The sequence below is a fragment of the Sinohyriopsis cumingii genome, chromosome 11, assembly GCF_028554795.1.
Source record: "Sinohyriopsis cumingii isolate HCF-2022 chromosome 11, ASM2855479v2, whole genome shotgun sequence".
Classification (NCBI taxonomy): domain Eukaryota; kingdom Metazoa; phylum Mollusca; class Bivalvia; order Unionida; family Unionidae; genus Sinohyriopsis; species Sinohyriopsis cumingii.
Window position 1 is genome coordinate 82,004,578 of NC_142971.1, and position 26,208 is coordinate 82,030,785.

The 26,208-nt window shown below is 37.4% G+C and overlaps 1 long non-coding RNA gene across 6 annotated transcripts in view; it reads left to right on the top strand.

The window, feature by feature from the left end:
* The window catches only part of LOC149788845 (uncharacterized), a 147,999-nt gene that overhangs the window by 63,447 nt on the left and 58,344 nt on the right, over positions 1-26,208 (top strand). Inside the window, exon 7 of one of the 6 annotated variants that reach the window (XR_016424259.1) lies at positions 4,151-6,712. The exons of 4 other annotated variants lie outside the window; for them this stretch is intronic. This is a non-coding gene — a long non-coding RNA (uncharacterized LOC149788845). Of the gene's footprint in view, positions 1-4,150; positions 6,713-26,208 lie in introns of those variants that run through there. One more of the 6 variants, XR_016424260.1, reaches the window with a different exon arrangement.

Genomic DNA, 26,208 nt, shown 5'->3' on the forward strand with positions numbered 1-26,208 from the left:
TAGGAATGAGTTGTTTTCCTGTTAGTACCCACATTAGCATACGTTTCCTGGGAATACATGGTGCCCAGGATGGTACCCACATTAACATACGTCTCATATTTATTATGAGTTCCCTGCTTCGTACCCACATTAGCATAAGCTACCTGCAAATAATTGGTGTCATATTACCTTAAGCTTCATGGAAATGTTGAGTGCCCTGCTTTGTACACATGCTAAAGTAAGAGTACCCAAGCATTTTACACAAACATGTCTGAACAGGAAGGCATGTCATTACATATGGTTGCAAGCTTTTTGCGATGCTAATATCGTTTTTACACATCATTTTTAGGTGTATCTCTTAGTTCCCATGAAGCTTTGAAAGCCACTTAAGGGTAAATTTAGACGACTCAAAACTTTTGAAGCAATGTTAGTAAATACTGCCTTTATCATAATAATGCTATGTTGTGTGTAACATAATGTGTTTCTGATGCCTCATGAATAACACTTTAATATGTTGTGTGTAACATAATGTGTTTCTGATGCCTCATGAATAACACTTTAGTTCTTAATATTTTGTGTTAGAGAATAAATGGTAGAAGTTAAAAATGTCCCTTATTTAGTTGTCATTTTTTAATTATGGCCGTGGCCCAGAAGATCAGAAATCTAGATTTTTTTAATTTAATACTTATTGATCATATTAATAAGAAATGTAGGGAGCAAATTTATTAAAAATCATATTATTTTCAAAACTCTAAAGATCAACGTATAATACAGTTTTATCTGTCATTGGATTTTGACAAATGTTTGATGCAACTAATATAAAGAGAAATAGGGAGGAGAGGTCACTGCGACTCATCAAGGAAGTATTCAGTATTCTGTAAGTTGCTTCCGTGGAATGGGATGGGGGTTCATACACTCTTTCTGACGAGTATATTGTATTTGACTTTTACCACCTAATAAAGATTTTCCAACTAAAATGATGTCTTCAATACTGTCTTCCTTTCTGGAAATCAGAGCAAAATAATTTTGTTTCAAGCTTTTTTCTGCTGGAATATTAAAAAAGATTCATAGAACAAATAACATATTGTATTAAATGTCTGGACCATAATGCAATACTGAAATAGTTAGTCAGTGCTGCGCATGCCATGAATTAATATTAATGAAATAGAACATCGTGAAATTAGGCATCATCCAAGTAAGTGGATAGTGAGCCTCTTAGACATGATGTCTCCATACAGTTAATTCGTCTTCATTTAGCAGTATCGTTTATGTAGTTTATCACCTTTTAATGTTTTTCCAACTAAAATTATGTCTTCAATAATGTTTTTTCTGCAAATCTGAGCAAGATTATTTTGTTGCAAACTTGTTTTGTGCTTTAATATTAAAAAAGAATCCTGGAACAAGCATACTCCTTTGTATTAAATTTTTGAACATTGATGTAATACTGCACTATTTAATATTAATCAAATAGATCCTTGTAGGATTATGCATCATTCAAGTAAGTGGATGGTGGGTCTCTGAAACACGATGTCTCCATACAATTAATGCATCTTCATTTATGAATCAAGCTCTTTATGATTTAATTCTAACGTTAGTCCAAAATTGCCTGGGACTAGGAAATGTTACTAAACGTTTTAAAGGTAGCTCTCTAAAAATATAATGCAATAGTCAGGGGTGAGGACTGAATAGGCAAAGATAAAAAGGTTTGAAAAGACATCACTGACTATAATACAGTTTAATTTGCTATGAAAAGGCCACCCATTCTCTCAGCAAAGATATGGTCTCTCAGACCAGGTAATCTAACTGTAGAAGGTCATTATCAACATGACCGATTAATATGTGTATATAAAATATGGTATTTGATGGTAGTACTGTCAAGGGAGGTTTTACAGCATTGTGAGAACCAGAATATTTAATCTGTTTTGTGTGAGACAAGGATGATATACTCAATATAAACATTTTAAAAAAAAAAAAAAACATTTCTGGATTGTATTTTGAATGATAAAATCAATCAAAACAAAAATATAAAAGTAACCTGCACATAAAAGAAAGGTCTTGCAAAAATGTAAAGTAGGTTATTATGCATTGCAGTTTTCTTCTGCTGATCTATAAGTGCTGACTGAAAATAGTAAACTTTTTATATTCTCCCTATCTTATTACATAATCGTACATACTGCAGATCAAACCATTTAAAAACACAAATATTCAGGTAATGCAAAACCTAGCATGAATAGTATATACTCTCTTCATCCTATCATAGATGCAAATAATACCATTAATATTCAGGCAATAAAACCCCAGTATGAATAGTATCTACCAGTAAATAACATTTAGTATAAAGGACAGTCACTGCACACAAAACATGCAATCAAATATCCACAATCCAAAAAGACACATTTTCCAAATGTCCCATCTTTATAAAAATTCACGTTTCTGAAAAAACCCACTAATTTATAATAATAAATTAAGAATATGAAATTGTCTTGAAATTTAAATACATTAATGAGCAAGTAAATATAATACAATAGAAAAGATGGTTAAAGACTTTTAGTGTTATTAATTTTGAACTCAGATATACTTGACCAGATGGTTAAAAGTACTTTTGAAATGCATCCTGGGGAAGAATTTATTAGTTTTCAATACAATGAAAGAAATTTAATTTGGCAATTTTCAAACTTTTCAAATGTCAAAAAAACAAATGAAATGTTTCTTAAGCTATTACAAAACACATCAACATATTAGAAAGATATAGCTTGCAGAAAAGGCAAATAAGCATTCATTGTTTCTTTCTTAGACTTGTATTTTGTTTTGTACATAACATATTTTACAAGACTAATGATGACTAAAATTTCTCCCTATGGATCCTCTATCTTTTATGTGCTTCGGATGCCTCTCTAGTATTTTGCTTTTCAGTGTTATTTATTATGAAGTCCTATGAGATCTTGAAGCATTTTCTAAAAAAAAGATTTGGACATTTCACTGTAGTTGTTGTTTTCCTGAGTTCCTTCATGCTCAACAAACCTTGAACTTGTTAAAGACCTATCTGTGATTTTTTGACATTAGACATGGATCATTTTTAAAAATGTTATCAAGCTCTCCTTTATGTTTGTATGGAATTATATTTACACAGGCTATTTTGTTCTTTTTCATTTCTGCAGCATTAATTAGCACATTCCATATCCCAGAAACTTGATCAGTATTATAACTGTACGCATTGACCTTCATGGTGAATGTAATCTTTTCGGAATTATTGTTTGCTTCAAGATGCCCAATTTAAAAGTCTGCTTTACACTTGTTTGAGGACCGATTCTTCCTTATTCCAATAACCTGGCTCTGAAATATATTACTGTTTTCATATCTGTCTCACTAGACTTTTTAAATAAAAAAAATATAATACAATGAGCATACCATTTTAGAAAGTTAGTATTACAAACATATTGAATATGTGGTTTGGTTTATGATTGATTGTTGTGCTCTGCCTTAGAGATTTTAGAGGATATTTTACTTTCAAAGGTGTATGTGATTTCTTGAGCATTGTGTAGCTGTGGTATTTGTTCTAGGTGAGCTGTATATAAAGGCATGTCATTGAGATTCACTTAATATGCATTACAATTAGTTTGCCTTGACTAAATGAGATAAAAAAGTCATGTGAACAAATATTCATAACAAATGCCGAAGAGAAAGAAATTCAAAAGCTAACTTTGTCGAAATGACGTTGATATATATATATATATATATATATATATATATATATATATAGTGTAGCGTGAAAAAATATCCTTTAGATTATATATATATATATATATATATATATATATATATAGTGTAGCGTGAAAAAATATCCTTTAGATTATATATATATATATATATATATAGTATAGCGTGAAAAAATATCCTTTAGATTAAATTATCTTTCTTTATTTCTTTTGTCCTCATTTGCACTCATCTTGACTAAGAAGAACAGTCTAGTATGTCCTAAGTGAAAATGTTGCTGATCAGACATCCGATATGGCAGGAATGGCATCCATCTTGAAAGTATTATTATCTATACCCCCATGAAATGGATGTTCATGTCAACGTGTTGTTTTCGCTTGAAGCCTTTACATATATATCTGCTGTCCTAAATACGAATTGTCAATGCTAATCACAGATTATAAGATCATATCCCTAGGAAAGAGTGCGCCGAAAAGAAGCAAGAAACAGAGAGAAAGAGAGAGGGAGAGAGACAGAGACAGAGCCAGAGCGATAGAGGGATGGGGGAGACGAGGAATTTATTCACTGGAAACGAAATATGGTTCTTCACTGCAAAAAGTAAGATTTATTGCATGTTTGTACCTGATGTTAAGGACAGATCAATGTACAAAAAGCTAAGCATCCTGATGCAATGGCAGAACGTTTCTTTTCCCAGAGACACACCGCTTTCGATGAAGGAAGAATTCGAACCTGCGACGCATAAACAGCACGTACGGCCGACAAGTCAGAGACTCTTGTAACAAATGTGATTTAACAAGAAAGAACATGGTAAATGAAGGGTACAAATATCGATTAAATTAGCAATAATCAAAACATAATTATGTACTGTTTAAAAAAAATCTAGTTTACTACTACCATTTCGATATTCCAATGTCTGACTGACTTCCATATATTGAACCCTAACCCCATCCATAATCACATCGCTTTGTAAGTAGTATCAGCTTACGGTCAGATATTTTTTAAAGTTGTTTCATCTGTCGTCAACGTTTTAGCACGACACTACTTTTGCAGCCAAGTTTACAGACATGGTTTTAATGATAAAGTTAATTTATGTGTTTAAATAACATGTACAGCAGTCGTTAAAATAAGTTTTGCTAGAAATGTGTTTGAATATATTTATCGATTAAAACATGTTATTCTATGGAGCTCCTCAATTAACTGATTGAGCACTAACGTAGATAAACAGTGCAAAGAAACATAACTTTTAACGATGAAATATGAAAAACGAGAGTCATGGATTGCCAAAAATCTAGTCAATAAAAAAGCCCATCACATTAATGGCTGAATAATTTGATTATTTTCACACCAGTTACGTTTAAAGGTTACTAATATTCCCTGATTTTCCATACTGATTATACAGGATATTTATAAAAAGGCCTGATACATGTTAAGCATTGTCAAAAATACTCTTACATTCCCTTTAGTTTGTGTCTAATTGATGGATATAAGTTGAATGACAGTTGAATTATAGCAGAGTATACATTTTAGTCTTACTGGCGATGTGCAACTATAGACAAGAAAAAACCTGCTAGATCCGCCTGATAATTTTAACTCTATGGATTTGAAAAGTAAGCTCATCAGCAGAGGGGGTGAATAGACCAAAAATTTAGAATATAATAAAGCTTCCTACGAAGAGAGAGCGAACAGACCAAGTTTTTATACCAAAATGTTTACTCCCTGGATTTGAATAATAAATTCTTTTAACACTAGTCCGTACATTGTTTCAACTCTACATGTATGCACTTTGAGATGATGATACTACTGTTGCAAAGGATGAAGCCCATCAAGGTTGCTTCACCAACTATTCGTGTCTTTACATTCGGGATATTTATACAATCACCCCTAAGACATGTTTTTTAAAAAAGAGATTTAAACATTTTGAAAGCTAAGGTTCTTACATTATTACTGTGAAGAGGAATGCAGCTAGGTGCTATGATGACATTAATTTGAATGGGTGATATCTACAGTTCGTCTATGCTGATCTGAGGTCACGCACCCACAATACATGGCTAAATGTTCAAAGTATGGAGATACAATTTAGAACAAAATGCTAATGAACAGTCAATTACAAGTAGTCAGGTTCCATGCATTTTGCTGAAAAACATAAGAAAGCAATGAAAATAAACTCTCCTTGATCTTGAATGTCGAATGTAAACTTGCACGCCATCAATTGATAAAACTAACACATGACTGGTCCGCCTGTTTCTTTATATGTATTCCTGAAATTGTGAAGTAGAATTGAATATTATCGTTTCAACTAAAAAAGAACAATGCACTTACGTTTCAATACATCACTAAACATAATGACTCAGCTATTTCTTACTATGATCTCTTTATGGCCGCATGTAAACAAAACGATTAAAATTATCTGATTATTTTTTTTTTGGCGAGTAGCTACTATTAAAAAAATTGCAAATGATCTGTACTTCAAAGTAACATGAAAGTTTAAACAAATATAAAGTATTCAATTCGAATGGTTATATTTTCGTTAATGCAATATAACTTATGTTGACCTTTTTTCATTATATGTGTCCTGGCTAGTGCCAAGTATAGTCTTCGTGAATTGTAAAACTTAGCAAATACAATGGAGTTTATGCAAATGCAAAACAATAAAACTGTTACGTAACGTGGTGTACATATATACCAATGTAAATTTAATTCCGCAAAAATGTCAGTAATTAAGTCATCATCAATCATTACATGGCCTGTTCTATGGATATATATTGAATTGGTTTAGTTACTGCAATAAATGTGTTAACCACCCTACCCCTCCCCCCCCCCCTCAACTAGTGAGAGAAGTTTATTTTATCACAAAGAAAAGAGAACCTTTCACAATTGCTCTTTTCGGGCCTTAGTATTTTTTCGGACCTGACACGGGTTGTCATTTCTAACCCCAGGCTAGCACCCATATCTGACAATTCTCGAGTGCTCATTTCAGACAGCATTTGATGATACACTTGGTCTATAGTTTCCAAGCAGTGTGGAGTTTACGCTACGCCTAGCAGCAGGGGGGGGGGGCGAATCGGACATTTTGTCCAATCGTTATTTTGCTTAATTATTACTTCTGCACTCAGCGGATCCGGTGTAGTCGTCGCCTGGTAAAAAAAAAACGACGTCGGTCCATCCTACACGACGGTGACGTCATTTGGTTTAATGCGCGCCGATCTCAGCGTTGTCAGCGTCCGGTAAACACAGCGACGACCGCGTCGATGTCATTTCCCCCCCTGCTGCTAAGTGGTTATTTACAATGATCTTACAAAGAGAGTGATCACTAACTCCTCCTCTTGTAGATCAATTAGGTTATTTGACTGATCGGTAAGTCTAAAATTAATTCTCGTTAAAAACCGATTATGGCATCGCATATAGACCGGATTAATTGTGCTCTCAACGATTAAAAATCCGGGAGGGGCTGTTGGTGAAAATGAATAAAGGATATACCCCTGTTGAGCTTGATTTGATTGCTTGGTATCTACCTGGTAACTCCCTTCGATAACATCACACACTAGATTGATTGCTATCACCGATGCGATATTTACGTTGTATGGAGCAATATGCCTACCACCATCTCCGTTATCGTGTCTGAGGATAATTGATGGATCGAGAAAATCATTAAGAGACTTTCTTAGTTCTGGCGCGTTGTATCCTGGAAACTTGAAATCGGGTAAATCGGCTTCTGTGATATTATACTCGGTTAGGAATTTTTGTTTATTATCATCGTTGTTAGCGGATATTGTTTTAACGATTCGTTCATTGATATATTCCATGTCTGATATAAGTTGATTTAACACCTCAACGTGTTTTCGTGCTTTTGTTTTCCGTAGCTGTTCTAGTTGCAATTGGTAATTATGATTAATCTCGGCAAACGCACCAGTGATATCATTTAAACGAACTGTGACCTTGGCGGACGATTCAGGAGTTTGCTTATACGGAAAAAACCATTGCATGGTATTCCTGTCTTGAAATATAAACTCGCTGGGTAATAACGTGCTTTTCATAATAGACAAATCATCTTGATAACTGGTAATAATTTCATGATACGATTGCACATTTGTGTGCAAATACGCGGGGATTCCATTAGGTGGATTCTCGGGCCAACCTAGTATGGTTCTTATTGAACTGTTATAAATATCAACCATATACCCCGGTGTGCTTATTTCAATCGTCGACGATAACGTCGGTTCATGAACCGTAATATCGATTTTTGATTCTTTTCCTGTGATCGATTTTATCCTGCGTTGAAATTCTTTATTGATTTGTTCTACTTGGTATGACCCAGTTGGTATTGTAACCTCATTCCAGTCTGGGGTCCCATCGGGTTTATTTGTCCATGCAAAAACCAGCGAGTTATTAGGTTGTTGTCCGTTAAAAGCTTCCGCTCGGATATTAGGCCAACTGTGATATATTCGCAATTTTGCCAGCGCTATTTCATTCACTGGAATCGGAGAGGGGAAGTTTACACTGAATTCTGGCTTCGTTGATGTTATCGATATCATGTTTGTTTGTATCGGAGTTGTGTTCTCCGCGATCCGTTGAAGCAGTTCGAGTGACATTATTGTTATTACTAAAGTTATTTTCAATTTCTAATTTCAACATCGCGGAGTTATACAACTGGACCATCGTGGAGAATTCATCATCGGATATAAACGAATTATCTATCGCCAACGAGATCAACCCGGATAATTTCGAGTACGCGTCGGATATTATTTGGTGGCGAACTGTATACTCGCTGAGTTTTTTCTGAGCACACGATGATATCTTTCTAGTGATTGCGTTGGCGACTCCAGCAATTGTTGTCGCCGCGGAGAAAGCGATTGGAACAGCGATCGGGGCTATCATGGTTACCGTGGATAAAATAACACCGGTACCGGCTACTATACCCGACACCGAGTACACGACCGCGCCGATGGTGGTTATTTTTCGACGGTATTTTTTTATTTTTATACGGTATTGTTCGGAAAGCGTTTTTAAGCTCGCGGAGAATTCTTTTACGGTATTAAATCGATATTGATGTGACGTCGGTGATACCTCTGATTCAATTACCTTGGTGGTCATTTTTATTTTAAAAGAGCTAGTGTTTTTAATTACTTAGATCCGCTACAAATTCCACATACCATGTAATGTTTGCCCTAAATAGACTGCTATCAACGGCTTTAATTATAAACCGTTCGGTTGCATTCTTGTCAATGATTGTTGATATTGTATTGTTAAACCCAGATGAACTCGACGATGATATATTAAACTGCATCGCTGAAATCAATGTCAATCGATAAATGCCCTTAACAATTGCGGTGATATTTACTGTATCATTCGTAGGAGTCCAATCGAATGATTCATGCTGAATCGTGTATACTGTGTTGATGGTGTTTTCATGAGGGATTTTTATTTTTGTCATTTCCGGTAGTCTGTTTTTAATCGCTGCAACATCAGTTTTGATTATTCCTATTTCATATAAATTCATGTTTATACTCCTTTTGTTCGCTGCAACATCAGTTTTGATTGTTCCTATTTCCTGTGTATGCGCGTCTACATTCTTTTTGTTCGTTGCAACATTAGAGCTGATTTTTTCTATTTCATATAAACTGATGTTTATACTCCTTTTGTTCGTTGCAACATCAGTTTTGATTGTTTCTATTTCCTGTGTATGCGCGTCTACATTCTTTTTGTTCGTTGCAACATTAGAGCTGATTTTTTCTATTTCATATAAACTGATGTTTATACTCCTTTTGTTCGTTGCAACATCAGTTTTGATTGTTCCTATTTCCTGTGTATACGCATCTACATTCTTTTTGTTCGCTGCAACATCAGTTTTGATTGTTTCTATTTCCTGTGTATGCGCGTCTACATTCTTTTTGTTCGTTGCAACATTAGAGCTGATTTTTTCTATTTCATATAAACTGATGTTTATACTCCTTTTGTTCGTTGCAACATCAGTTTTGATTGTTCCTATTTCCTGTGTATACGCGTCTACATTCTTTTTGTTCGCTGCAACATCAGTTTTGATTGTTTCTATTATCCGTTTATGCGCGTCTATATTACTTATGTTCGTTGCAACATTAGAGCTGATTTTTTCTATTTCATATAAATTCATGTTTATACTCCTTTTGTTCGTTGCAACATCAGTTTTGATTGTTCCTATTTCCTGTGTATACGCGTCTACATTCTTTTTGTTCGCTGCAACATCAGTTTTGATTGTTTCTATTATCCGTTTATGCGCGTCTATATTACTTATGTTCGTTGCAACATTAGAGCTGATTTTTTCTATTATCAGTTTATGCGCGTCTACATTATTTATGATCGTTGCAACATCAGTTTTGATTGTTCCTATTTCCTGTCCATACGTAGTGATATCATTTATAGTTATTGTAATTTCTTCCGGTCTGGTATTTTTTTTACCAAAGAATTTATCAATGGTGTTATCAGCCCTGTTAAAATTTTTTCGTAACGTGTAAAATTGGCCCGACAGCGTTGTAAACTCCGAAATAGTATTTTTTATCTCTACAAGATTCGGTTCGGTTACCGTCGGGGTTCCAAAAAAACTAGCAGTAGTGAGTTGTATACCGGTGACAGACTTTTGTATCCCCTCGAACTGATTTGCTTGCGCGTTAAATTTATCATACAAATTTTTTAACGAATCCGACACGGATATATAATTGTTGCCAAGTGTACTTATTTTTCCATTTATCGTCAAGATGGATTCACCTGATTTAAGTCGTCCGTCGCTGGAATACAACGCTATGGCGTTTCAGCGGCATCATTATTTCGTATTAAAACGTCATTCAGCGACACATTACTGGATTTCAGTTTACCCTGGCGGTCTTGAAATACAATTATTTCGCCCGGGTCAACACTGGTTAAATTTAACGTATCAGCGATTTCATCCTCAATTAGTTTTTTTATGTCATCGGTGGCGAGCGTTTCCGTGGGTTTTTTCAGCGCCGAAACCGGTCGTCCCCAAATATTAATCATTATTATTGTAAAAAAAAGGGTGTTTTTAATTAACCCGCCGAACCTCTACGACCCCACTAGTGTATTCGTTTACAACCACATGAGGTGGTTTCCGCGATGATGAAATCGCCGCGAGTACGTTCAATACCTCACGGCCGCATATCGGTGGGTCACTTAATTGTTGTGTTGGCAGCGTGGAATAAAAAACCGGGGCTGAACACGCCCGGATATACCGCATGAACTCGTTTGGCGGGGCTAACCCGTATGAATCAAAATAGACGATCGCACGCGGATCAATTGCGTATGCAACCCAATGAGTTCCCGCTCCGGAGGATTTATCGAGGTTAATTATACCGGTTTCAATATTCCTTGGTTTTGTCGGTAATTGATCCCTCATGAAAACACCTCTGAAGTTTTTTATCGCTAACGCGTTTGCGGCATCTATTAAATCAAAATTAGACATTGGAGTCATTGACTCTTGAGTTAATAAACGGTTCCCGGTAGTCTTAGACCCTTCCCCGAGTACCATGAATACGGGGTTCCCGGTAGTCTTAGACCCTTTCCTGCTACGGGTCGTTTTTTTTTATAGCCTTTCCCGGTTGCCTTCTTCAATGCCATTCCCGCTGCGGTACCAACGGCCCCCAACGCCGCCGCCTTCGCCACTGCTGGGGCCGCCGCGGCAATCAACGCTGGAATCGCAGCTAACAGCGGAAATATCCCACCGGTCTTTTCCATGTTTTTAATCGCTGCGGCTGAAAAATCTATTTGAACACCCTTTTTATTCTTCATCGCATCATTGAAATGTTTTATTTGACGCGCCGTCAACGATATCTTATGATTACCACCTGCCATCTGTGACGGCTTTAACGTTATTGTGGTTCCGCATTGTTTAGCCGACTTTGATCGTAATTTCTTGACTTGACCATCGGTCAACTCTACACCGACATTATACGACATTTTTATTGTAAACGCGTTTATGTTTTCAATTACATGTTTTCCACTGGTGCATCAACGATTCTCATTCGTCCACCAACACCTTCCAACAGCATTGATTTATCGCTGAGAATGACAGCAACCGGTCTATAATCGGCAATAACGCCGCGAGTTACATTAGCTCGGAAGTGTATATCAACGACGGATTGTCTTGTTAAATCAAGATGTTCCAGCGAAAAGTAATAAATCGGATATAGTTCTTTGAAATCATGTTGTGATATTTGCAAACCAGTGTCGACGTTTTGATCACGACTCATATACGACAGCAACCGATGGTACACGCGTGCAATATGGTTTTGACCGTAATTAAGTTGTATATCCTCAGATGGTTCCTGCTGTCCGTTTATTCTCAGCGAGACGTCAGTAACGCCTAATCGATCAAATATCATATGGCTGGATAGTTGATTATCAACTCTCGTCATATCCTGCAACGCAACAAATATATGACGCGGAGCCGAAATGCCTTGTTGTGATGCCAGGTTCCATGTGAATACACCATTGATATTTGATTGCTTAGTATCTGTTGTTGTTGTTAGCCAACTTAGTAATGATTTTCCTCCCTGCTCCATAAAGGATAGCAATCGTGCCTCTGTGGTAATGGATGGAGTCATTACTGGCATCCACAATAATATTTTAGTTAAAACGACTTTACCAGAGTCATTATTTGGATTCGCAAGATCCGCTGGGATTCTCCAAATTGCATTTCTATCATCACCTTTTCGCACAAGCACCACGGTATGCTTTGCTCCGTAGATAACTTTTCGCACGTTCCTACAAAATCCAAATATATGATGCAGCGGAATCGCGCATGAGAAAGATCTACGCGGCCCTGTTAACATTGATATGCGTGTTGCAGCTCCGATGTTAAAATTAGGATCGCTGTTTATAATCATATTCTCAACATCAGCATCAGCGTTATTAGCATTATTTCTTGGTCGTCTTACCACAAATTGCGAGTTTCCAGCAGTGTTTCTAGTATCCTTTGCAAACATCATAGATGGACCCGCTGATCTTGTATAATCGTCGGAATATCTTGCTAGCCCGATTATTGTTGTAACAACATCAACATCACGTTCTATTGATTCAATTTCTCGCCCGTCAATGAGATATTTTGCGCTCTCAAATAGCGCCATTACGCCGTTATTGACTAAGCCAACTTTGGTACCATCTGGATACGGTGCTGGTACAGCAGGAGTATCGGCCTCTGTTACAAGTTCTCCTTCGATTTCAATAAACGCTTCACACGGTAAAAAATATTTACTGGTATCATGGACTTGAAGTTCAATTCGCGATCGTATGTTGGGTTGTACTGCATGATAGGAATAAAATTGATAATTACGGACAGAATCATCCTTGTGCACTGGTGCGTCCATATCAAACGCCGGGTCGGCTGTTCGTTTAAACATTTTATTTAATAATACGCTGATGCATCTAAATCATCGTCGTGGTTTTAAACCACTTCCCGCTATTATGTTTGCGATGTCATCTTGATTATTGTTTACCAACGACGCTAGTTTTTCTTCCACGGCGTTATTTATTACTTTACTGACATTCGCAGGCATCACTGTCGTTGATGGCATCACCGGTGGTTTCTGTTTTCTTTTTCGTGAAAATCCTTTGGATTTTACCAACGACATTAGTTTGTCCTTTGCTGCAGAAACCACCCTTCCGGCAACATCTCCAATAGCACTAATACCCTTATCACGAATAACATCAATAGCCTTCATTCCTAATTGTTTGGCTAACGGCGCTACTTTTGGAGCCATTCTTGTAAATAACCCCGCAATGGTGCTACCGAGACCGTCTCCGTACCACGCGTGGTATACGGGCAATCGTGAGTTTACCACGTAGACGCTGACTGGTTTATCATGGTTGTAGTGTATAATCATCTTTATTATAAAAAACACCAGTGTTTTCCAATTAGTGGTTGATCACCCCCTTCCCACCACCGAATCATAAATTTTGTCAAAAACATCGATTTTCTCTAAATGATTTCCTGGGGTTTTCATCGGCGGTAAAAATCCGCGTTTTTTGTCAATTTTTGTCAATTTTTGTCAATTTTTGTCGAATTTGGTCGGTTTTTGCCGGTTTTTGGTAAAAAACATCGATTTTCTCTAAATGATTTCCTGGGGTTTTCTCCCGTAAAAACCGATAATTTTATAATTTTTTTAATCATCCACTAACTCGTCAATGAGCGTTCGATATGCATTAATGTCCATGATACCACCGGCAAATAACCGCCTGCAAATATCAGAGGCCTCATTGATTATTTCCGGAGAGTTATTTCCGGCTCGTTTTCCTCCGATTAGTATTTCTAGCCGTGATATATCACTGAGAACACTACCAGGACAAGCAACGTCTTTACCAACAGAGTATCCTTTTCCGTGTTTTGGTCTTTCACTTTTTACTTTATTGTGGAATATTATATAATTATTATCATGCGGTGGTAATTCATTTTTATGTTTATTTGCCAAATACACTATTCTTGTCCAATCCTTTAACGACCTTATATTTTTCTCGTAGCCGCTATTGATATGCTCATCTCGTGTGTCCTTATCAAAATTTACGGCAGTAAAATCAATCAATTCTTCATCGCTGAAGGCTCTGATTTGATCTATTGTGCTCTTTTTAAGAACATTACGGGGTATATTCCCCTCTTTCCGTATTTTTTCCGGTATTTCTTCCGGTATTTCCTCCGGTATTTCTTCTTCTGGTTCTCTTGCGGTGGCGCCTGGTTCTTCCTCGTCGGCCATTGTAACATATGGTTCTTGTGGGTCCGTTATAGCGAGTGGTGGCGGCCTCCGTGTTGTAGCGAATGCTATTTTCGCAGGGAGTGTTTCCAGAGACTTTTTTGTTTGCTCGGTCTGAGCCGCTATCTTTTCAAGCGCACCGAGGACGGGCACAGTTGCCGCCGTAACATCTTTGGTCGCTTTAGTTACCGGAGCAAAGAGTTGTTCGCTTCCAACAGCAAAATCAGTTTGTAGTTGTTGCCGCGTTTGAAGTTGTTTTCGAACCCTGTCTCGTAACGGTATGAACTTTTTAAGCGCTACTAGCCGCTCTCTGGCTAGCCGAGTAGTAAGTGATTCGCCTACCATTATTGCAATTGCTCCGTAATTTCTAATTTCCCGCCGAGTGTGGCGGGGATATATCCCAGGGGTTCCAGGGAGTTTTCGTCTATAATCCTTCTAATGTTTTTAATTTTATTAGAGATTTCTCGACGTCGTTCAAAAGCCTGTCCGAGTTTTTTTCGTACTGTCTCAACGGCAGTAAATAATCCAATAAATGCATTTACGTCATTGCCATACAAGTTTTCATTGATCGTATATTGTAATCGCTTTATAAAAGAATACTCGCGTGGCAGGGTATATCGACCTTTCTTTGATTGCTCGTTAATAATTTCATAATCGGACAATATTTTTTGGTTATCAAGCTTATCAGATAATTCAATTCCTTGATTTTTTAATTTTAAAATCTCGGTTAATATATTATTGATGTCTTCGATATTCATATTCTTATAAAACATCTTATTTCTAATATCAAAAAAAAAAAATATTTTACAAAATGAACCCCGCGTATCAATCCCGAGGTGTGTTAACATTCGATGAAACCGTAGGATAATTCGTTTTCTTCCGGAAGAGACAATTTATTGTAGCGTTCGCACTGTCATGGTGACTTCGTCACGGTGACCTTGTCACTCGCTGATTTCTGTTATATATGAAAATCGAATTCTATGACCCGTCTTTTTTGAGATCGCTGTTTGATATACTCGTTCTGCAACAAATTGTATTGAGGCTCTACAAATATCGAAATATTTTCCTGCCTCATTCATCGACTGAAATATTTTTTCCTCGTGAGTTGTTGTATCAAATGACTTTACGCTTTTTGCTTTTTTTGAGCATTTACCAGTTTGGCCTTTTTTACTATTTTCACTCTGAGAGATAGCTTGCAGGTTTATAAGAGAATTATTTTGAGGACATCCATCAATATGATCAATAACGAGACCGTCCTCGATTAATCCGTTGAATGCTTCAAATACCACCCTATTAACATAATACTTCTTCTTTCCGGCACCAAACATCAAGTATCCGTGATTATTTTTCCATCCAACCGGCTTCTTCAGTCTACAATTTCTAACAACGCCGTCGCGAGATGCCTCGTAATTAACAAGCACGGGATGCGGCTGAAATTCTTGGTTCATTTGTATAATAATACTACTTGTCTAATTCATTATTTGGTTTAATTATAAACCTTGCAATGTAGTCCTGAGGAGTTTTGATGACTGAGTCAGCGGTGGGGTCAATGACGGCATTTTTTATTCGCTTGTCATAATAGCGTTTTAACTCCCTGTATCGCTTTCCGCCACAATTGATACACAACTGCGATTTTCCTCTTACACCAACGTGACAAACCAAGCACGGTAGGGGGCCAAGAGAACCATTACGAACGCTTTGTAAATGATACCCGCAGAATTCACCTCTACATGATTTATTGCACGGGGTTGTCGACCCAATCATCAACCATTTGCAGTGATTCATTATACTATATTCTTTCATTTAAATACTTGTTTTAATTATATGGAAGAGTTTGAGAGATTAGCAGCAATTAAGCCCTGGAAAAATATTAAGTTCAATCTCGATAGAGTCCTCAAGGACGCACCAAAAGCGTTAATAAACGATAGAACCCTGTTGAATAAAATACGCGACTGTATCAATGAATTCAAGCGTGATGGTGCATCTCATAGTTGGTCAACATTTCGAATTGATGGTATTGTTGATGCTACCATGAACGACAAACTTGCAGCAACGATAATATCACAACTTGACGGTAAAAGGTATTTCTTCAGAGTAAAATTCATTGTCCGGGTGGAATCAGGTAATTGGATCATACGTGATAAATTTGAACCGGTTCTCAGCGATAAGAAAACAGTCATTGTTAGCCGCGACTCCAAGCCAGGGCTGTTAACCGGAATTGACAGACCATACTATGAACGAGCGTATCCTGAAACAGCAGTTGTCTATGGAATATACCCGTTAAATAAGAAACCTGATATCGGAAAACTAGCGCCGATGAAACAGTCAACGGGGATAAATTGTGTAGCAGAACGAGTAATAGAGCATTTTACAAATGCGTGTCGAGGAAATAAACTGACCGATTTACGACGTAGCAAAATAAACCAATGGGAGGAGACAGTGCGCGAGCGAGGAGCAACCATTAGCGACATAGCGAAATTAGAAACGTCGTTGAGATTTCCAATAACCGTTACAACGATAACCGGTGAAGTATTATATGAATCAAAGTATAAATCAAAGGGAACCCCAATCAAAATTATTGATCATAACGAACACGCGTGGACGCCCGCGGTCACAATATTTCCACGGGATAGAACAGTAAAGTATATCCCGGGGAAATTCCTGGGAGAGGATAGTTTTCTCGCGGAGAGGAAACTATTTGATGCTATTGCCTGCTTGTGTAAAAACGACCCTGTATCAGTGTGGTTACTTCGCAGCGCTGAAAACGACATGGATACCTTTGATCAGTTTGTAAGACCAAACGGTGAATTATATCGCACTGAAGCATTTCACAACAAGATGAAAAAAACCGCCATGGAATTTGAAGAGCATGATGAACAACTGCTAACAAATTGTTTTACAATTCCATCGGTTGCGGCTCATGTTGCAGCAAGGAAAAATGCGTGGAGACCAACGCGCAAGGAATTTCTACCGGATGTACAATCCAGTTGTTTGGAATACTATCACGGTGGACTATGGAACACTGAATACAACCGCGACGCTATGATTTCCGTTGATATGGTTGCCTGTTATCCAGCGAGTTTTCTCGGGTATGGATCCGCCGCTGAGTATTTCAAACGATTTGGACACCCCAGACATGAAATGACTCGTGTTGCTATTAATGGACCACTGCCTGATTTTGATTTAACCGGATTCGCTCGCATAGTATCATTTGAATTCGCGGCAGGACTTCATCGCTGTTGTTATATTTGGATCGGTAGACACATGGCTGAAAAGAAGTGGCTGCCAATAGCGCTGCTACGGTATATGATTGATTGTAGCATGCTTGTATCGTTGATTGTCAGTGACGCGATTATATCATATCGGGCGCAGACTGAAGTCTGGTTACCAGAACCAGAGCGTCTAGATAGCATAATTGACGAATCCAGAAAACACATTGATGCCGACGAGGAATATATCATCGAATGGTCCAAAAAGATATTCAACGAACGAAACCGCGAGGCAAAAGATCTCGGTAGAAGAATAATCGGTAAGTTCACACAAGGTGGAAAAAACTGCGACTACAAACGATATTGCTCACGGCTGATTATAGATGACGCAGAATATGATTTTGTAATCAAGGATGCAGTGGCAAAAAATAGATACGTGAACTGCAAAACAGCTTTCTTGTCCAATGGAACAAAGTTGGGTACAGTTGTTACCTACAGCGATGGAGACAGCCCCGCGTATCCGCATTTGAGGGCGTCTATGCTGGGTTACGCCGCTATCAATTTATTCTCGATGATAAATAGATTTCCCGACACTGCGGTTAGAGTAGCCGTTGATTCATTTTATATAGACGTGAAGTACAAGGGAAACTTAGCCGAGTTTACTAGTCCGGACGAGAGTTGGGGTATATGGAGAATTAAAAATGAAATACGACGCGATTATTCCCCGTCAGCAGATGTCACCGTTGAAAATAATTACTTACGCGGTGATAATCTATCAGAATGGTCTAATGCACCACCGTGTTCTGATCCAATTTGTAGATATAAAACAGTTTATTTAAGCGGCTGTGGCGGGTCAGGAAAGACGACTCGGGCAATTGAATTATTTCGAACGCGGGCAAGTATAATCGTGCTTGCACCGACCCATAGACTAGAGCGAGAGATAAAACAACGAAATGTTGACGCCGTTACTTATCACAGCTTTTTCCGATACAGCGGCGGTGAGTGGACTCCTGATCGAATGGGGGAAAAATTTATTCCTGAGGTTATCATCTGGGATGAGATATATACTGTTTCGTTAGATACTTTACAAATGTTTCTTGAGTGGTTGCTGCGCGCGAATACAGCGGTAATCATGTGCGGAGATCATGGCCAACCACCACCATTTGTCGGCGAGGGTCCACATGATTGGTTAAAGGGTTTTGTGGACTATTATGAAGAAACCGATACTGATTACCGAGCACTTGATGAACAACTGCGCGAGGTTAAAAAATTAATCAGATTACAGCCGGATAGAGTTCAATGTGAAATAATCCGCAAGGTGATTCCGGAAACGCCGTTAAATGAATTCTGGGAAACATGGAGACCAAATGATTTGATTGTAGCGAGTAGAAAGATAGTCAGAGACACACTTCAGCGGAAGTTGTTTGCGTTGCATAAGGAAAAGTTTCCAACGCGCCCAGTGCCGTTGTGTTATAGACCCGCGGACACACGGCGGCAGAATAGTGAAGTTGAAATCCCGGGCCCGACAGCGTCAGGGACAAAAAAACAAATTCTTGTGCTGAATGATATTGTGCTCATTGATATCAGCGTCGTCGAGGACGCGCTACGTGCTGATAAATCCCCGTGGACGCTAGGATATGCAACGACAATACATTCCTCGCAGGGATTAACTATCACGGATACAATTGTTTGGATAGTTGATAATCGCATCGAATGGTCAAATCTAGTCTATCTCGCAGTGTCCAGAGTACGGAGAATGAATCAGCTTCGAAGAATTGTTATTGACGAAGCCAGTGACAACGATGACATTATTGATGCTAGCGTCATTGATAGAAAACTCTCGGGTTTCCGCCAACAGGATAAAAAAAAACAGCGGCGTTTTGATATTGATGCCGAATTAATAATTGCGCTACGACAACAACAAAATAATCACTGTGCGAGTTGCAATTGTATAATGCGTTGGCGTTATTCGGATAAAGACGCTCGCCAATTTACCGTGGATAGGATCGATAACAGTCTCGGTCATATCCGTGGTAATGTGAGGTTAACTTGTCTTGAGTGCAATAGACGCAACGGCGCTAGTTAAGGCCACGTGGGGGTAATTGAGTGTCATCAGGTATCACTTGTAGTTGCTCGCGAGTAAATCTGCGCTGAGGAGCAGTTGAATCCAGTCTATAGATCGGTGGTCTACCAGTTGATCGTGTTATCGTTGATATGTTATGTGTGGTAACACTCCAAATAGGATCAGTAGCTCTTTTTTTACCGCCTTCAAACTCTCCTGGTTCATACAGATATCTAACAGTGACATCGCCGAGAATCGGCTTGGAAACGCTATCTATTTTTGATCTTCCGGGTATGTACTCGTATTTAATCGCGTCGCTGGGCTTCATGTTGATTGCTCGGGTAATCTCGTTATTTAACGCTGCAATTACGCCTGGCAACCTTTTGACCCATTCACGAGATCGTTTTTCTTGGATGAATTCCTTCGCGTATTGATATCCAAATAACCGTTCAGCGAGAGTCCGATTGAATCGTTCAACAATTGCCTGATCACGATGTAGCACAGTATGACCTCGTCGTATCGCGACGCTATGATGTTTCAGCGTTGATAAAACAGCGCCGCGAAATTCACTACCAGGATCAACTTGTAATAGATTTGGCCAGCGCAGAGGACCCCTTCGGTAAATCCGCTCAAACGCATCGGCTACTTCAGTTGCTGACTTTGTTTTTAACGGCTCCGCTTGTTTGTATCGACTCGCAACATCAACTACGGTTAGCGCGTATTTGTAACCGTTGTCATGCGGCAGAAATAGTATATCAGCCTGATGAACTTCATTAGGTACGCTGACATCAAAGCGCGAAAAGTTGATTTGTTTAGGTGGCGGTAGATAGATTTGCCATATAGCCTGTTTGGATAACCAGTTAGCCGCAGTGGCCTTTGTTACCTTTGCAGCGCTTGCGAGTTTACCAATTGCGGCCTTTTTTTCCAGTATCCTCTTGGAGAATAATAGATGGATTCCATGTTGTTATTATAAACGCTAGCGTTTTCAATTACCAGCGCGAGAAGCTCCGCTTCCAATCATTAATTTACCTTTCATAGCCGATTTTACCAACCATGAAGCCAACTTTTCTTTGAGGGATTTATCAGGAATGGCATTTAACGCGTGAATTAATTTTACATCCGCGATATGACGCTGTTGCAGATCACCGCTACGATAGGCTATATCATGTATCCGACATGCTTCGTCGATAGCCTTTATTGGATACTCACCGGGTCGCGGCTGATTTTGATCATCGAGTCTGATATCTAATCGTGTTCCGGGGCCACAGTAGCTATATCCTGGGAGGTGCTTTTCTCCTGGATACTTTGCCCACGGGGTTCCGGGGAGTTTTGATAACTTGGCTGCAATATCACCTCCTCGCTTTTTTTTAAAACGTCTCCGGGTCTAGCAGAAATAAATCTAAATTTCTTTGTACCGCATTGTACACACTTACAAGTAAGCGCCGATCTGTTATTTCTTGTTGTAACGGTTGTCATATCATTTGTGCCAGTACGCACTCTACACTTCACATAATATAGATCCATAATTTATGTATAGAGATATGAATATAATTGATTTTTCGGCGACTAAAACGAGAGAACCAGTTAAGCATGTTGCAGCGTTACCAAACTCGATCCGGATGATTATCATCGGACCATCTGGATCCGGCAAGACGCAATTGTTACTCAATTTAATAATGAGATGGATGAAGTGGGATAAGTTGTATTTAATAGCCCCTAGCGTAGATGATCAACGATGCTACGAGGTGTTGAAAGATTTTAACGAGAATGCATCAGCGATCGCTGAAAAAAATGTTATTGAGTTTATTACAGATATCAATGATGCACCAGGTATTGATGATATTGATGGCGACGTTAACAATCTAGTCGTGTACGATGATGTTATGTTAGACAATCAAAAAAACCCAGCTAGGATATTTTCCAGAGGCAGGCATAAAAACACTGACGTGATATATGTCACTCAACGATACACTCAGATTCCAAAAGTAATCAGAGACAGCTGTAATATTCTTGCTGTATTCAACGGCGTTGATACACACACGCTACGAAATATTTGGCAGACATGGTGCGGCGGTGACATGGACTTTAATGGTTTTCGAAACTTTTTTAGTCATGCTCAGTCGACCCCACATGGATTTGTAACGATAAATTTACATGATCCTCGGACACGATATCGTATCGGACTTGACCAAATATTCGGTTAGTTGTAAATAATTTTCATTGTAAATAACTTTTTAGCAGCAGGGGGGGAAATGACATCGACGCGGTCGTCGCTGTGTTTACCGGACGCTGACAACGCTGGGATCGGCGCGCATTAAACCAAATGACGTCACCGTCGTGTAGGATGGACCGACGTCGTTTTTTTTTTTACCAGGCGACGACTACACCGGATCCGCTGAGTGCAGAAGTAATAATTAAGCAAAATAACGATTGGACAAAATGTCCGATTGGCCCCCCCTGCTGCTCGCCTAATAACGTTTATCGTAGCATAGCGTCCAAGCTCCACTCATTGAACAATTATATGTGGTTATAGTCATATTCAAATATCATTTACAGATTTGCTTAAATAATGAAAATGTCATCATTCTTTATGATCGTTCTGTCCAAATCTAAGATGTAGACTTACGTTTCGTTTCACACTATTGCTGTCACAGTTTTCAACAATGTCGATAATATCATATTTGGTAATTGCTCATTAAAGGAAGTGCCGCCTTTCGTCGTGATTGAACATTTTAGTTAATTGTATTATATGCAGTTGTTGTATTTTTGTAATACAAATATGTATTATATCAATAAAGATTATCCTCTCTGTGTCGGAATTGTAAAATCCCTCTCACACAATAATTCATTTCTTCCTATATTCGAACTCGGCAAATTTACATTCAGTAGCATTATAATATAAGGTGTGTCCAGCAAGCAAATCCAATTCTTCTGACGCTTTTGACTTAAAGTTCATTTGTTTCATGGAAAAAGCTGTTGCAGCAAATTTTCATGTAATGACGTATACAATCCCAGAGAACAGATAATGTGAATCTTTGCGTTCTGGTGGAAGCTAAAGTGCACAAACAGCAGCCATGAAATGAACCAGCTTCAAAACAAATGTCCGAATTGGGTCTCGGGGTTTAATGGAAAGGTAAAGCTGCTATGAACAAACTTGCGGATAAAGCGTTTGTCAGACATAACGTTGCCGCAGATTGGTTGGACCTTACAATAATTTTAAACGTACTTGCTGCGAATAAAACAAAATATCAATATGCTAATGAAATAATGAATCAATGCAAGATCATTTTTATTTGTAAAGATGAAAAAAAAAAGAAGTTGAACGACCACTTATTCCGTCCCTTTTTCTGAACTAATTTGCAAACTTTACAATATTCTCGTCATGCCGTTGATGTGTATAGAAATAACTGAACCAATTTCAAACTGCTGACGTCTATAGACATATTTTTTTTTCTTTCTATGAATACAGACATAACTGAAACTCATTCATGATGTTGGGTAATAAAGACGTAATTGAATCACATTCACACTGTACTAGAAATTTGCACCGCATTTGAAACTTAAACATTGTTTACATTTTTATTCGAAACGGATTTGACGACCAATCATTGATTAATGTGGCTTAACTATTTCTAAAAGTAAAATTGGTTAAAATGAAAAGGAAATTGGACAAACGCTTGTACTGCTCAGACTGCTCATAATAGTAATACATTCATCTGAGACATTCTCATGTCTGTAAATAATTGGACACATGGATATTGCTGTAAATATATTTTTCAGAATTGTCTCCCTATACATTCACTTCATACTGTCCAAATCTAAGATGGAGTCGTCAGTTTTGCGTCACACTGTTGCTGTCACTATTTGCAACTATATCGATAGTATCATATTTGGTAATAGATCGTCAAAGGTAGTGCCACCTTTTGTCATGATTGAATGTTTTAGTTAATTGTACTAAAAGCAATTGTTTTATTCTTGTAATAAATAGATGCATTATCTCAAAATAGAATATTGTCCTTTTCGTGTAGGTATTGTAAAATGCCTCTCATACAATAACTCATTTCTTCCTATATTCTAACTCGTCAAATTTACATTCAGCAGCATAATAATATAAGGTGTGTCCAACAAGCAAATGCAATGGTTCTGACGTTATTAACTTAAAGGTCATGTATTTCATGAAAAAGAGGTTGCAGCAAATTTTCATGTAATGACGTATAAAATTCCAGAGAACCGATTCTTGAAAGTTTATGAATCTTTACGTTCTGGTGGAAGTATAAGAGCACAAACATAAGTCTTGAAATGAACAAGCTTCAAAACACATGTCAGAATTGGGTATCGAGGGTTAATGGAGAAGTAAAGCCGCTATCAACAAACGTTCGGATAAATCGTTTGTCAGACCTTACGTTGCCGCTGACTGGTTGGACATTACAATGTTTTCAATCATACTTGCTGGGAATAAAACACCAAGATATCAATCTGTTACAGAAAAGGATGCAAGATAATTTTAGAGTTATTGTGAAGAGGCACCAAAAATGTTGAACGATCACGTGTTCCGTCCCTTTTTCTGAACTAACTTGCAAACAATATTCTCATCATACCGTTGATGCATAGAAATAACTAAACATTTTCAAACTGCTGAGATTTATAGACATAATTTAAAACTATAAATGCTATGAATAAAGACATAACTGAAACACTTCCATGCTGTTGGAGAATAAAGACGTAATTGATCCAATTTCGTACTGTACTTGACATGTGCACCGCACTTGAAAATTAAAAAGTTTGTCATTTTTATCCCGTTCTTTTCTAAGACACGGATCTGTGGAATAATCATTTTTTAATGTGGCATAGCTCTTTCTAAAAGTGACATGCTCCAAGAAAAATGGTTAAAGTGAAGAAGACCTTAGCGAAAAGCGTGTCTAGCTCAGATTGCAATTAATAGTAATACATTCATTTGACACATTTGCATGTCTGTAAATATCATTGACAGAAGGATATTGCTGTAAATACCATTGACATAATGGTCATCCTATACATTCACTCGACTGATCGGCCTATCTGTAAATATATTTGACAGATGAGGGTATCTATGTAAATACATTCGTCAGGTGGATATCTCTGTAAAATTATCGTGAAAGTAGTTTATCTTCAGAAATAAAATTGCCAGATGCATGTGTCTATAAAAACACTTGATATGTGTGTTATCTGTATTTAATTTGAGTTTTTTTGTGAAGTAGTTCGTTTATTTCATTATATGCTGCTGGTAATGGAAAATTGAACATAACTAATGACCTTGTCCAAGATCAGTGACAGTTTTGTAAACAAAACTGGATAACAATAAGGATTAACAAGTTATGGTGAGTCAAGGACATTATAATATCTTCACGCAGCCAGACCTTGTGTACATGCTCTATTGTAACAAACCAACTATATTTTCTAGATTAATGCTCTTTTGACCCTTATCTTGACTTCTCTTTCAAATATAATAAAAAACGTTTCTAGTATATTATAAATATTGTTGACTTGTAAATTAGTCATCTGAGGAGAATCGATTGGGCAGTATATTTGATTTGGGTGAAGTTAATGTAATCAGATAGTTCTTAAGTGTACAGAAAAGGTCTCAGAAATAAAGCTCTTAGCCATAGTGATTTTGAAATATAGTGAATATAACCTGGGGAATCTTGGATTATTTAATTTCAATTCAACTAAAGACTGGTGGCACAATTTAAGCCATTGATATATTATTAGATTTAAGACTACTGGCCACTACAGGTACATTTCAATCTTCAGCTCGGAGATTATTTTGAATAGCACTTTCGATTATGCAGAACTTTGCTCACTACAAATTGTGTTAGCAATAGGAAGACTATTTGGTATTTAATTCGCAATGCCGTAGGTTATTCTGACATTATCACATGTCACCTATGCGTATACATTATTTGTTGAATTTAACAAAGCATGCTGCTTATAACTCTTTTCTGACACATAGATTTAGAACATAGGGTCTTTAAAAATGATCTTTATACAAAAACGTTTGTCGGATGCATCGTTCTGTAAATACATTTCTCAGACATTCCGCTATGTTAATATATTTGACAGACACGTCTTTTTTCTCAATACATTTGACAATTTGATCTCCCTGTCGAATTTTTAAATAATTCATATCTGAAAATGGAAAGGATTTGATTTAAACCCTGAAACCTTTTGACATGGAAAATGTTGTAGAGATAAGAATCTAGTCAGAAAATATAATCCTATATATGTCACCATTCTTCGTAAATCATAACGTATGTTTAATTTAGTCTTAAGGAAGTAATTTTAAATTTATGAAATGGTATACCGATGATTTACCCCCATGATGTTCTCATCACACAACATAATATATATATATATATATATATATATATATATATATATATATATATATATATATATATATATATATATATATATATATATTATTTATCAGCGTATTTTAAAAGATTGGTTCTGTTTGGAGAGAGAGAGAGAGTGACGC